Consider the following 11900-nt stretch of genomic DNA (forward strand, 5'->3'; position numbering starts at 1 on the left):
CTCTTTGAGTGTCGTCATTTATTAGTTTTTTCCTTTTTTTTTTTAGTTTTTTATTGGTTTTTACCTTTATTTTAGCTTATTTTTCAGTTTTTTCCTTTTTTTTAGTTTTTTTTATTTTTTATTTTTTTTAGTTTTTTACCTTTTTTTAGTTTTTTTAGTTTTTTAGCTTTTTTACTTTTTTTATTAGTTTTTAGTTTTTTTTGTAGTTTTTGCCTTTTTTTAGTTTTTTCAGTTTTTTTTTAGTTTTTTATTGGTTTTTACCTTTATAGTTTTTTTAGTTTTTTAGCTTTTTTATTTTTTTTATTAGTTTTTAGTTTTTTTTGTAGTTTTTGCCTTTTTTTAGTTTTTTCAGTTTTGACGTCACCTGATCCAGTTTTTTCAGGTGACGTCACCTGACACATCCATCCATCCATCCACAGACAACTTATTTTTATATATATAGATATATATATATATATATATATATATATATATATATATATATTATATATATATATATATATATATATATATATATATATATATATATATCTATCTATATTCACAGGTGGGACATAGGGACACAACTACAATGGCGCGTAACTATTATGGCGCGTAACGACTTACGCGCGCGGGGGGGGCTTGGGGGGGGCGCAAAGCGCCCCCACCAACTAGGTGTTGGGGTGGCGCGAAGCGCCACCCCAACAGCTAGTATATATATATATACATATATATATATATATATATATATATATATATATGTATATATATATATATATATATATATATATATATATATATATATATATATATATATATATATATATATATATATATATATATATATATATATATATATATATATATATATATATATATATATATATATATATATATATATTACGTCACTCGACACACGGACAACTTATTTTTATATATATAAGATACAAGCTGTTGGGGTGGCGCTTCGCGCCACCCCGACACCTAGTTGGTGGGGGCGCTTCGCGCCCCCCCCCCCCAAGCCCCACCGCGCGTGTAAGTCGTTACGCGCCATATTAGTTACGCGCCATTGTAGTTGTGTCCCTATGTCCCACCTGTGAATATAGATATATATATATATATATGTTTTTAACTACGTAAAACTTGCGAATATACAACATTCTTTGCTGTCCCATTGTCTGTGCATATAAATAGATTGTTTACCGACTCTTGAAAATGCAACATATAATGGTCCATGGGGAAACAATCCGTATTCAGATCTATACCTCATGATTCTAATGATTGCCCTTGAGCTTTGTTGATGGTGATTGCTAATCTGCCATTCCCTGTGTCGCCATCGTCATTTATATATCCCCTTGTGCCCCCCGGCATCCCCTTTGTAGTTTTGTCCCTGTGTCCCGGTCGTCATTTGTGTCCCGGTGTCCCAGTCTGTGATTTCTCTTTGAGTGTCCCGGGCGTCATTTATATTCCATGTGTCCCGGTGTCTCGGTCGTCATTTATATCCCCCTGTGCCCCCCGGCGTCCCCGTTGTAGTTGTGTCCCTGTGTCCCGGTCGTCATTTGTATTCCCTGTGTCCCGGTCGTCATTTGTATCCCGGTGTCCCGGTCTGTATATACATTCGTTTTTTAGTTTTGTTTTTCTCCTTTATTTTTTTCCTTTTTTATTTTTTTTCTTTTTTAATTTATTTAGATTTTTAGATTTTTTAGTTTTTTTATTAGTTTTTGCTTTGTTGATTGCTAATCGAACATTCCTTTTGTCCCGGTCGCTTTCTCTTTGAGTGTCGTCATTCATATTCCCTATGTGCCGGTGTCCCGGTCGTCATTTGTGTCCCGATGTCCCGGTCTGTAATTTCGTCAGTTGAAACCTTATGATGAAATAAATTTTTAATTTTTTCCCTTTTTTTGTTTTTAGTTTTTTTTTATTGGTTTTTACCTTTTTTTAGGTTTTTTAGTTTTTTTCTTTTTCTTTTTAGTTTTTTTTGAAGTTTTTATCTTTTTAGTTTTTTTATTTTTATTTATATTTTTTTAGTTTTCTTTTTCTCCTTTATTTTTCCGTTTTTTCCTTTTTTTAGTTTTTTTTTTCTTTTTTAGTTCTTTTAGTTTTTACCTTTTTTAGTTTTTTTTAGTTTTTTTAGTTTTTTAGCTTTTTTTATTTTTTTTATTAGTTTTTAGTTTATTTTATGGTTTTTTCCTTTTTTTAGTTTTTTTTTTAGTTTTTTATCTTTTTTAGTTTTTTTTTTAGTTTTTAAGCTTTTTTAGATTTTTTTATTTTGTTTTCTTTTTTGTTTTTTTTTTGTAGTTTTTACCTTCTTTAGATTTTTGCTTCTTTTATATTAATGCTAAAGCCAAAGTTCGAACCTGGAACCTCTTGAACCTAGAACCTGGAACATAACGCCTTATCAACTCAGCTACATCGGCTTGAATACATTCGTTTTTGAATTGGTATATGATGAAATAATTCAGACGTCATATTATATGATGAAAAAAAATTTTATTTTTTTTTTCTTTTTTTCTTTTTAGTTTTTTTATTGGTTTTTACCTTTTTTTTTAGCTTTTTTAGTTTTTTTTCGTTTTTTCTTTTTAGTTTTTTTTGTAGTTTATCTTTTTTATTTTTTTTTATTTTTATTCATATTTTTTTAGTTTTCTTTTTCTCTTTTATTTTTCAGTCTTTTCCTTTTTTTAGTTTTTTTCTTTTTTAGTTTTTAGTTTTTTTTTATTTTTTACCTTTTTTTAGTTTTTTTAGTTTTTTTAGTTTTTTAGATTTTTTAGTTTTTTTATTAGTTTTTAGTTTTTTTTTTGTAGCTTTTGCCTTTTTTTAGTTTTTTCAGTTTTTTTTTTAGTTTTTAGTTTTTTACCTTTTTTTAGTTTTTTTTAGTTTTTTAGCTTTTTTAGTTTTTTTTTTCTTTTTAGTTTTTTTTTGTAGTTTTTACCTTTTTTAGTTTTTTTTTCTTATTTTGTATTAGTGTGAAATAATTCAGACGTCATATGCGGACAAACCCGACGTCACCTGATCCACAGATCCACAGATCCACAGACAACTTATTTTTATATATATAGAAGATATATACTAGCTGTTACCCCAACATATATACCCCAACACCTAGTTGGTGAGTATACTTATAATGACGTCATATGCAAACGCTCTTTTTACAAACAAACAAACATGCATACATATAACTCATTTTTCTATAGATAGATAGATAGATAGATAAAATACAAATTAACTTCGTAAAACTTGCGAATATGCAACATTCTTCGCTGTCCCATTGTATGTGTATATAAATAAATTGTCAGGTTTATCGACCCTCGAACCTTGCAACGTACAATTGTCCATGGGAAAAACAATCTGTATTAAGATCTATACCGCATTTTTCTAATGATTGCCCTTGAGCTTTATTTATGGTGATTGCTAATGCTAATCAAATTGGGAATTTGCAATCTTTTAAATTGAAAAGGCAGATCTGTTGGAATCATGGGAATGCGAGGAATAAGAACAGCCTCACCATCAAAAGGCCCTGTCAAGATTGTTGCCTCTATTACGTTTTCTTTTTTTTTTACGGCAAGTCGCGTGATATTGCAAAGCTTTGGAGGGTTTATATTTGTAGCAATACTATTGGTACGCCTATTTTTAGTTGTAGCACGTGTGGTGGAAACCCTGTGAGATCCAGGGAATTTAAAAATGCAGATGGATAATTAACTGCTTCGTTTTTTTCCACAACTGTGTCGACTGACTTGTAAAGGACTGCCTGGTCTTGAATCTTGGTCAAAACAATATTGTTGATTCTGTGGACGTCTAGATTTTTGGTTGCCAGAATCGCTTGTTCCCTTAGCCATTTGTGTTTTTTGTTATTGGTTAGAATATTCGGAAATACTTTTTCAATCAATTCGTTTTTGGATGTCACTAAATTACAGAATTCGGCAGGTAGTTGTATACGTCCTGTAATTAAGTCTACAGGGAGCTTTCCGTTTCAAGGATATTGTAGGGCATCGTAGCATCGATGAGTTTCATTAATTCTTACCAACTGAGCGTTTCGCTTATGAAGAATAATATCTCGAGGTAAAAACTGATCAGCAAACATAACGATTGCCACTTTGTCGATAGTTGGAGCATTGTATCTACGCATATGTTGGCCAAGAGGCAATGTTGCAATTGGGAAACGATAGTCCTTTCAACGTCGGGAGAAATTTCGCAACGTGCATTCAATTCAGAATTTCTATCACTGATGAAGTACAGTTGTAAAAATTTATGATTATCGCCTGAGAATGGTAGAAGGGACCCTGCTCTATGATAAATTTGCCCTTTTACTTTGAAAGTAGGCATAAATTGATCTTGATTTTCGATTTGTGCACCAAACGACGTCATTTGGAAACATGAGTTATATTTTCTGATCTGTGATAAAAAACGCTTAGACTCTGACGTAGTTCCAGTAAGCAGAGTCTTCAATGGCTCTGGTGGTGCAGCCAGTAGAGGAAGTTTAACTTTTCCTGAGGCGCAACCCATTCCCATTGTTTCACCATTAAATTTCAAGGCCTTGCAATAGGGACAAATTTTAGATATAGTCCCGATTTGAACACATCTACTCAAGCTATAATCATCGACTGGGCGACGCTTTCTTTTGGTGATTTCTCTTTGAGACGGAAGCCTAATTTCACGCTGTTGTTGTGACTCCTCGGCACGCTTTCTTTTGTTGATTTCTCTTTGAGACGCAAGCCTGTTTTCACACTGTTGTTGTGGTTCCTCGGCACGCTTTCTTTTCATACTTTCTCTATTAGCCACAAGCCTGTTTTCATGCTGTTGTTGTGATTCCTCGGCACACTTTCTTTTCTTGCTTTCTCTATCAGCCGCAATTCTGTTTTCATGCTGTTCTTGTGATTCCTCGACATGCTTTCTTTTCTTATTTTCTCTACCAGCCTTAAGTCTTTGGGCATAGACTCATTGAGCAGCTTCCTCGGCTGTTGCCATTGTAGGTTCTTCAGTCATTTTACAATTAAAAATTTCTCTTTGAACGATCTTCTTAAATACTTATAATGAAGTCATATACTAAAAATCGTCATAATAAACATGACAACAACTAACTTCATGACGACATACAGCTCAATCCTTATAATGACGTCAGTCGACAGATACACAAACAAACAACTTATTTTTAAATCTATATCTATCTATCTATATATATAAAAATAAGTTGTCTGTGTGTTATGTCTTACGAGTGACGTCATGTCGTCATGAAGTTAGTTGTCGTCATGTTTGTTATGACGATGACGTCATTAAAGGTATTTAAGAAAATCTTTCAAAGACAAATTTTTAATTGTAAGAAGATCGTGGACGGAAAAATGTTTAATTGTAAAATGACTAAAGAACCTACAATGGCAACAGCCGAGGAAGCTGCTCAAAAGACAAATTTTTAATTGTAAGAAGATCGTGGACGGAAAAATTTTTAATTGTAAAATGACTGAAGAACCTACAATGGCAACAGCCGAGGAAGCTGCTCAAAAGATAAATTTTTAATTATAAGAAGATCGTGGACGGAAAAATTTTTAATTGTAAAATGACTGAAGAACCTACAATGGCAACAGCCGTGGAAGCTGCTCAAAGAGTCTATGCCAAAAAACTTGCGGCTGATAGAGAAAGTAAGAAAAGTAAGCGTGCCGAGGAATCACAAGAACAGCAAGAAAACAAGCTTGCGGCTGATAGAGACAGTAAGAGCAGAAAGCGTGCCGAGGAATCACAAGAGCAACATGAAAACAGGCTTGTGGCTTCAAGAGATAATGCCAGATTAGGAATGTGCAATTTCCGTCAACGAAGGCGTGACGAGGAACTACCAGAGCAACGCGAAACCAGACTTGCTGCTAAAAGCGAAAGTGAAAAAAGAAGCAGTGCTGAGGAATCACAAGAGCAACGAGAAAACAGGCTTGCGGCTTCAAGAGATAATGCCAAAAGAAAGCATGCCGAGGAATCACAAGAGCAACGTGAAAATTATCGCATGGCATTCAAGTACAGCCCAGTCGATGACTATAGTAGATGTCCAATCGGGACTATGTCTAAAATTTGTCCCTAATGCAAGGCCTTGAAATTTAATGGTGAAACAATGGGAATGTGTTGCGCCTCAGGAAAAGTGAAACTTCCTAAACTGGCTGCACCCCCAGAGCCATTGAATACTTTGCTTACTGGAACTACGTCAGAATCTAAGCGTTTTTTTTTATCACAGATCAGAAAATATAATTCATGTTTCCAAATGACGTCGTTTGGTGCACAAATCGAAAATCAGCCGAAAATCAATGGTAACAGCCGAGGAAGCTGCTCAAAGAATCTATGCCAAAAAACTTGCAGCTGATAGAGAAAGTAAGAAAAGAAAGCGTGCCGAGGAATCACAAGAACAGCAAGAAAACAGGCTTGCGGCTGATAGAGAAATATCTGTCTGTCTGTCTGTCTGTCCGCATATGGCGTCTGAATTATTTCATCATAGACCAATTCAAAAACGAATGTATTCAAGCCCGAAGTAGATGAGTTGGTAACGCGTCATGTTCCAAGTTCTAGGACCAAGAGGCTGCTGGTTCGAACCTTGGCCAGGTAAAAACTACAAAAAAAACTAAAAAGAAAAAACTAAAAACTAAAAAAAAACTAAAAAAACTAAATAAAAGGCAAACACTACAAAAAAATTAAAAAGAAAAAAAAACTAAAAACTAATAAAAAACTAAAAAAAAACTAAAAAAGAAAAAAAAATAAAAAAGGAAAAAAAAACTGAAAAATAAAGGAGAAAAATATAAAAATATGTTGTATGTGTGTTATGTCAGTCTGTATGTCTGTCCGCATATTACGTCTGAATTATGAATTATTTCATCATATACCAATTAAAAAACGAATGTATTCAAGCTTGAAGTAGCTGAGTTGGTAGCGCGTTATATTACAGGTTCTAGGTCCGAGAGGTTGCAGGTTCGAACCTTGGCTAGGTAAAAACTACAAAAAAAACTAAAAAGAAAAAAACTAAAAACTAAAAAAAAAGAACTAAAAAACTAAAAAAAATTTACACTACAAAAAAAAAAAAACCGCCTCATTTGGTTCCAAAACTGTGTCGACTGATTTGTAAAGGACTGCCTGGTCTCGAATCTTGGTCAAAACAATATTGTTGATTTTGTGGACGTCTATATTTTTGGGTGCAAGAATCACTCTTTCACTTAGCCATTTATTATTTTTATAATTGTTTAGAAATATTTGTAAATACTTTTTCAATCAATTCATTTTTGGACGTCACTAAATTACAGAATTCAGCAGGTAGTTGTATATGTCCTGAAATTGAGTCTACTGGGAGCTTTCCGTTTCCAATTGCCAGCAATTGATCTGAAAATGTTTGACCAGAGTCATCGTTTTGCAATCGGACACGCATATTTGTAGTTAATTTTAATGTTTTTACGTCTGCCCATAAATTAGAATTTTTCAGGCAAGCATTCATTTCGTCTGCAGGGGTTGATCTAGGTATTATAGGTAATGTTTGCCTGAAATCTCCCGCAATGCCAGAATCAGTTTTATCACAAACGTTTTACCAGTGCCTCCTGGCGCATCCAAAAAGAAAATTTCTCAAACGTTGTTATTGACACAATGCATTATTGTATCATAAATGTCTTTCTGTTCCGACGTTAACTTGGAAATGTTATTTTGTACATACGACAATAGATCACTCGTACTGTCGCTTTGTTCACGATCCAATTCTACACATGTCGAAACAGCAGTGGTACGATTAGGTGAAGGCATTCTCAAATCCTGAAGAGGTTTTTTTGCCATACATACGCACAAAAACTAAAAAAAAAACTAAAAAAAATATAAAAAAAACTAAAAAGAAAAAACAACTAAAAACTAATAAAAAAACTAAAAAGCTAAAACACTAAAAAAACTAAAAAAGAAAAAAGTAAAAAAAAGGAAAAAAACTGAAAAATAAAGGAGAAAAACAAAACTAAAAAAACTAAAAAAAACTAAAAAGGTAAAAACTACAAAAAAAAACTAAAAAGAAAAAGAAAAAAAAGAAAAAAACTAAAAAAAGGTAAAAACCAAAAAAAACTAAAAAGAAAAAAGGGGAAAAACACAAAAATTTATTTCATCATATACCAATTCAAAAACGAATGTATATACAGACCGGGACACCGGGACACAAATGACGACCGGGACACAGGGACAAAACTACAACGGAGACGCCGGGGGGGCACAGGGGGATATATAAAGGACGACGGAAACACAGGGAATGTTCAATTAGCAATCACCATCAACAAAGCTCAAGGGCAATCATTAGAATCATGAGGTATAGATCTGAATACGGATTGTTTTTCCCTTGGATAATTATATGTTTCATGTTCAAGAGTCGGTAAACCTGAAAGTCTATTTATATGCACAGACAATGGGACAGCGAAGAATGTTGTATATTCGCAAGTTTTACGTAGTTAAAAACATATATATATATATATATATATATATATATATATATATATATATATATATATATACTAGCTGTTGGGGTGGCGCTTCGCGCCACCCCAACACCTAGTTGGTGGGGGCGCTTCGCGCCCCCCCCAAGCCCCCCCGCGCGCGTAAGTCGTTACGCGCCATAATAGTTACGCGCCATTGTAGTTGTGTCCCTATGTCCCACCTGTGAATATAGATAGATATATATATATGGTTTTAACTACGTAAAACTTGCGAATATACAACATTCTTTGCTGTCCCATTGTCTTTGCATATAAATAGATTGTCAGGTTTACCGACTCTTGAACATGCAACATATAATGGTCCATGGGAAAACAATCTGTATTCAGATCTATACCTCATGATTCTAATGATTGCCCTTGAGCTTTGTTGATGGTGATTGCTAATCGACCATTCCCTGTCCCGGTGTCCCGGTCGTCATTTACATCCCCCTGTTTCCCCCGGTGTCCCCGTTGTAGTTGTGTCCCTGTGTCCCGGTCGTCATTTATATTCCCTGTGTCCCGGGTCCCGGTCGTCATTTGTATCCCGGTGTCCCGGTCTGTATATACATTCGTTTTTTAGTTTTGTTTTTCTCCTTTATTTTTTTCCTTTTTTTTTCTTTTTTAGCTTATTTAGATTTTTAGATTTTTTAGTTTTTTTATTAGTTTTTAGTTTTTTTTTCTTTTTAGTTTTTTTGTCCCGGTCGTCATTTATATCCCCCTGTTTCCCCCGGTGTCCCCGTTGTAGTTGTGTCCCTGTGTCCCGGTCGTCATTTATATTCCCTGTGTCCCGGTCGTCATTTGTATCCCGGTGTACCGGTCTGTATATACATTCGTTTTTTAGTTTTGTTTTTCTCCTTTATTTTTTTCCTTTTTTTTTTCTTTTTTAGTTTATTTAGATTTTTAGATTTTTTAGTTTTGTCCTGGTCGTCATTTATACTCCCTGTGTCCCGGTGCTTTGTTGATTGCTAATCGAACATTCCTTTTGTCCTGGTCGCTTTCTCTTTGAGTGTCGTCATTTATTTTTTTCTTTTTTAGTTCTTTTAGTTTTTACCTTTTTTAGTTTTTTTTTAGTTTTTAGTTTTTTTACTTTTTTACCTTTTTTTAGTTTTTTTAGTTTTTTTAGTTTTTTAGCTTTTTTATTTTTTTTATTAGTTTTTAGTTTTTTTGTAGTTTTTGCCTTTTTTTTATTTTTTTTAGTTTTTTAGCTTTTTTATTAGTTTTAGTTTTTTTTGTAGTTTTTGCCTTTTTTTAGTTTTTTTAGTTTTTTAGCTTTTTTATTTTTTTTATTAGTTTTTAGTTTTTTTTGTAGTTTTTGCCTTTTTTTTCTCTTTGAGTGTCGTCATTTATTAGTTTTTTCCTTTTTTTTTTTAGTTTTTTATTGGTTTTTACCTTTATTTTAGCTTATTTTTCAGTTTTTTCCTTTTTTTTAGTTTTTTTTTATTTTTTATTTTTTTTAGTTTTTTACCTTTTTTTAGTTTTTTTAGTTTTTTTAGTTTTTTAGCTTTTTTACTTTTTTTTATTAGTTTTTAGTTTTTTTTTGTAGTTTTTGCCTTTTTAGTTTTTTATTGGTTTTTACCTTTATAGTTTTTTTAGTTTTTTAGCTTTTTTATTTTTTTTATTAGTTTTTAGTTTTTTTTGTAGTTTTTGCCTTTTTTAGTTTTTTCAGTTTTGACGTCACCTGATCCAGTTTTTTCAGGTGACGTCACCTGACACATCCATCCACACATCCATCCACACATCCACAGACAGACAACTTATTTTTATATATATAGATAGATAGAAGATATATATATATATATATATATATATATATATATATATATATATATATATATATATATATATATATATATATATATATATATATATATATATACACTAGCTGTTGGGGTGGCGCAAAGCGCCACCCCAACACCTAGTTGGTGGGGCGATTCGCGCCCCCCCAAGCCCCCCCGCGTGCGTAAGTCGTTACGCGCCATATTAGTTACGCGCCATTGTAGTTGTGTCCCTGTGTCCCACCTGTGAATAGAGATAGATATAAATATATGTTTTTAACTACGTAAAACATGCGAATATACAACATTCTTCGCTGTCCCATTGTCTGTGCATATAAAAAGATTGTCAGGTTTACTGACTCTTGAACATGCAACATATAATTATTGTCCATGGGAAAAACAATCCGTATTCAGATCTATACCTCATTATTCTAATGATGTGTCCCTGTGTCCCTGTCGTCATTTGTGTCCCGGTGTCCCAGTTTGTAATTTCTCTTTGAGTGTCCCGGTCGTCATTTATATTCCCTGTGTCCCGGTGTCCCGGTCGTCATTTGTGTCCCGGTGTCCCGGTCTGTAATTTCTATTCGTACCATCCCTGTGTCCCGGTCGTCATTTATACATCCCACCTGTGCCCCCGGCGTCCCCGTTGTAGTTGTGTCCCTGTGTCCCGGTCGTCATTTATATTCCCTGTGTCCCGGTCGTGATTTGTGTCCGGGTGTCCCAGTCTGCAATTTCTCTTTGAGGTTCCCGGTCGTCACTTATATTCCCTCTGTCTCGGTTGTCATTTGTGTCCCGGTCTGTAATTTCTCTTTGAGTGTTTTTTCTTTTTAGTTTTTTACCTTTTTTCTTTTTTCAGTTTTCTTTTTCTTCTTTATTTTTCAGCGTCACTATGAAGTACATATCGACGAACCTTTGTTTTTTTAACTTAAATCTGGTAGGCATTGATGACCTTATCCAAGTCAAAATCCCAAACCCAATCATCATCGCTATCATTTTCAGTTTTGATATGTTTTGAATATCGCTGTCCAGGTGGATTTTCATCTAACTGCGCGGTTTTGCGTTCTTTAGCCGCAAGCCTGTTTTCTTGCTGTTCTTGTGATTGCCCGGCTCGCTTTCTTTTCTTACTTTCTCTATCAGCTGCAAGCCTGTTTTCTTGCTGTTCTTGTGATTCCTCGGAACGCTTTCTTTTCTTACTTTCTCTATCAGCAGCAAGATTTTTGGCATACACTCTTTTCGCAGCTTCCTCGGCTGTTGCCATTGTAGGTTCTTCAGTTATTTTACAATTAAACATTTTTCCGTGAACGCATGTCTTAAATACCATTAATGACGTCACCGTCATAGCAAAAATAACGACAACTAACTTCATGACGTCATTCGACACAGAAACATTTTTTAATTTAATTTTTTGCTAAATTTGCCCTTTTACTTTGAAAGTAGACATAAATTGATCTGGATTTTCGATTTGGGCTCCAAACGACGTCATTTGGAAACATGAGTAATATTTTCTGATTTTTGACAAAAAACGCTTAGATTCTGACGTAGTTCCAGTAAGGAAAGTCTTCAATGGCTCTGGTGGTGCAGCCAATAGAGGAAGTTTAACTTTTCCTGTCAGCGGAAATAACAATTTTATGCGTATCAGTAGGCATCAAATCGATGGCTGTTTTGAACAGACGCACTAAATTATTATTTTCGT

Source organism: Artemia franciscana, unplaced genomic scaffold (genome assembly GCF_032884065.1).
Source record: "Artemia franciscana unplaced genomic scaffold, ASM3288406v1 Scaffold_1363, whole genome shotgun sequence".
Taxonomy (NCBI): domain Eukaryota; kingdom Metazoa; phylum Arthropoda; class Branchiopoda; order Anostraca; family Artemiidae; genus Artemia; species Artemia franciscana.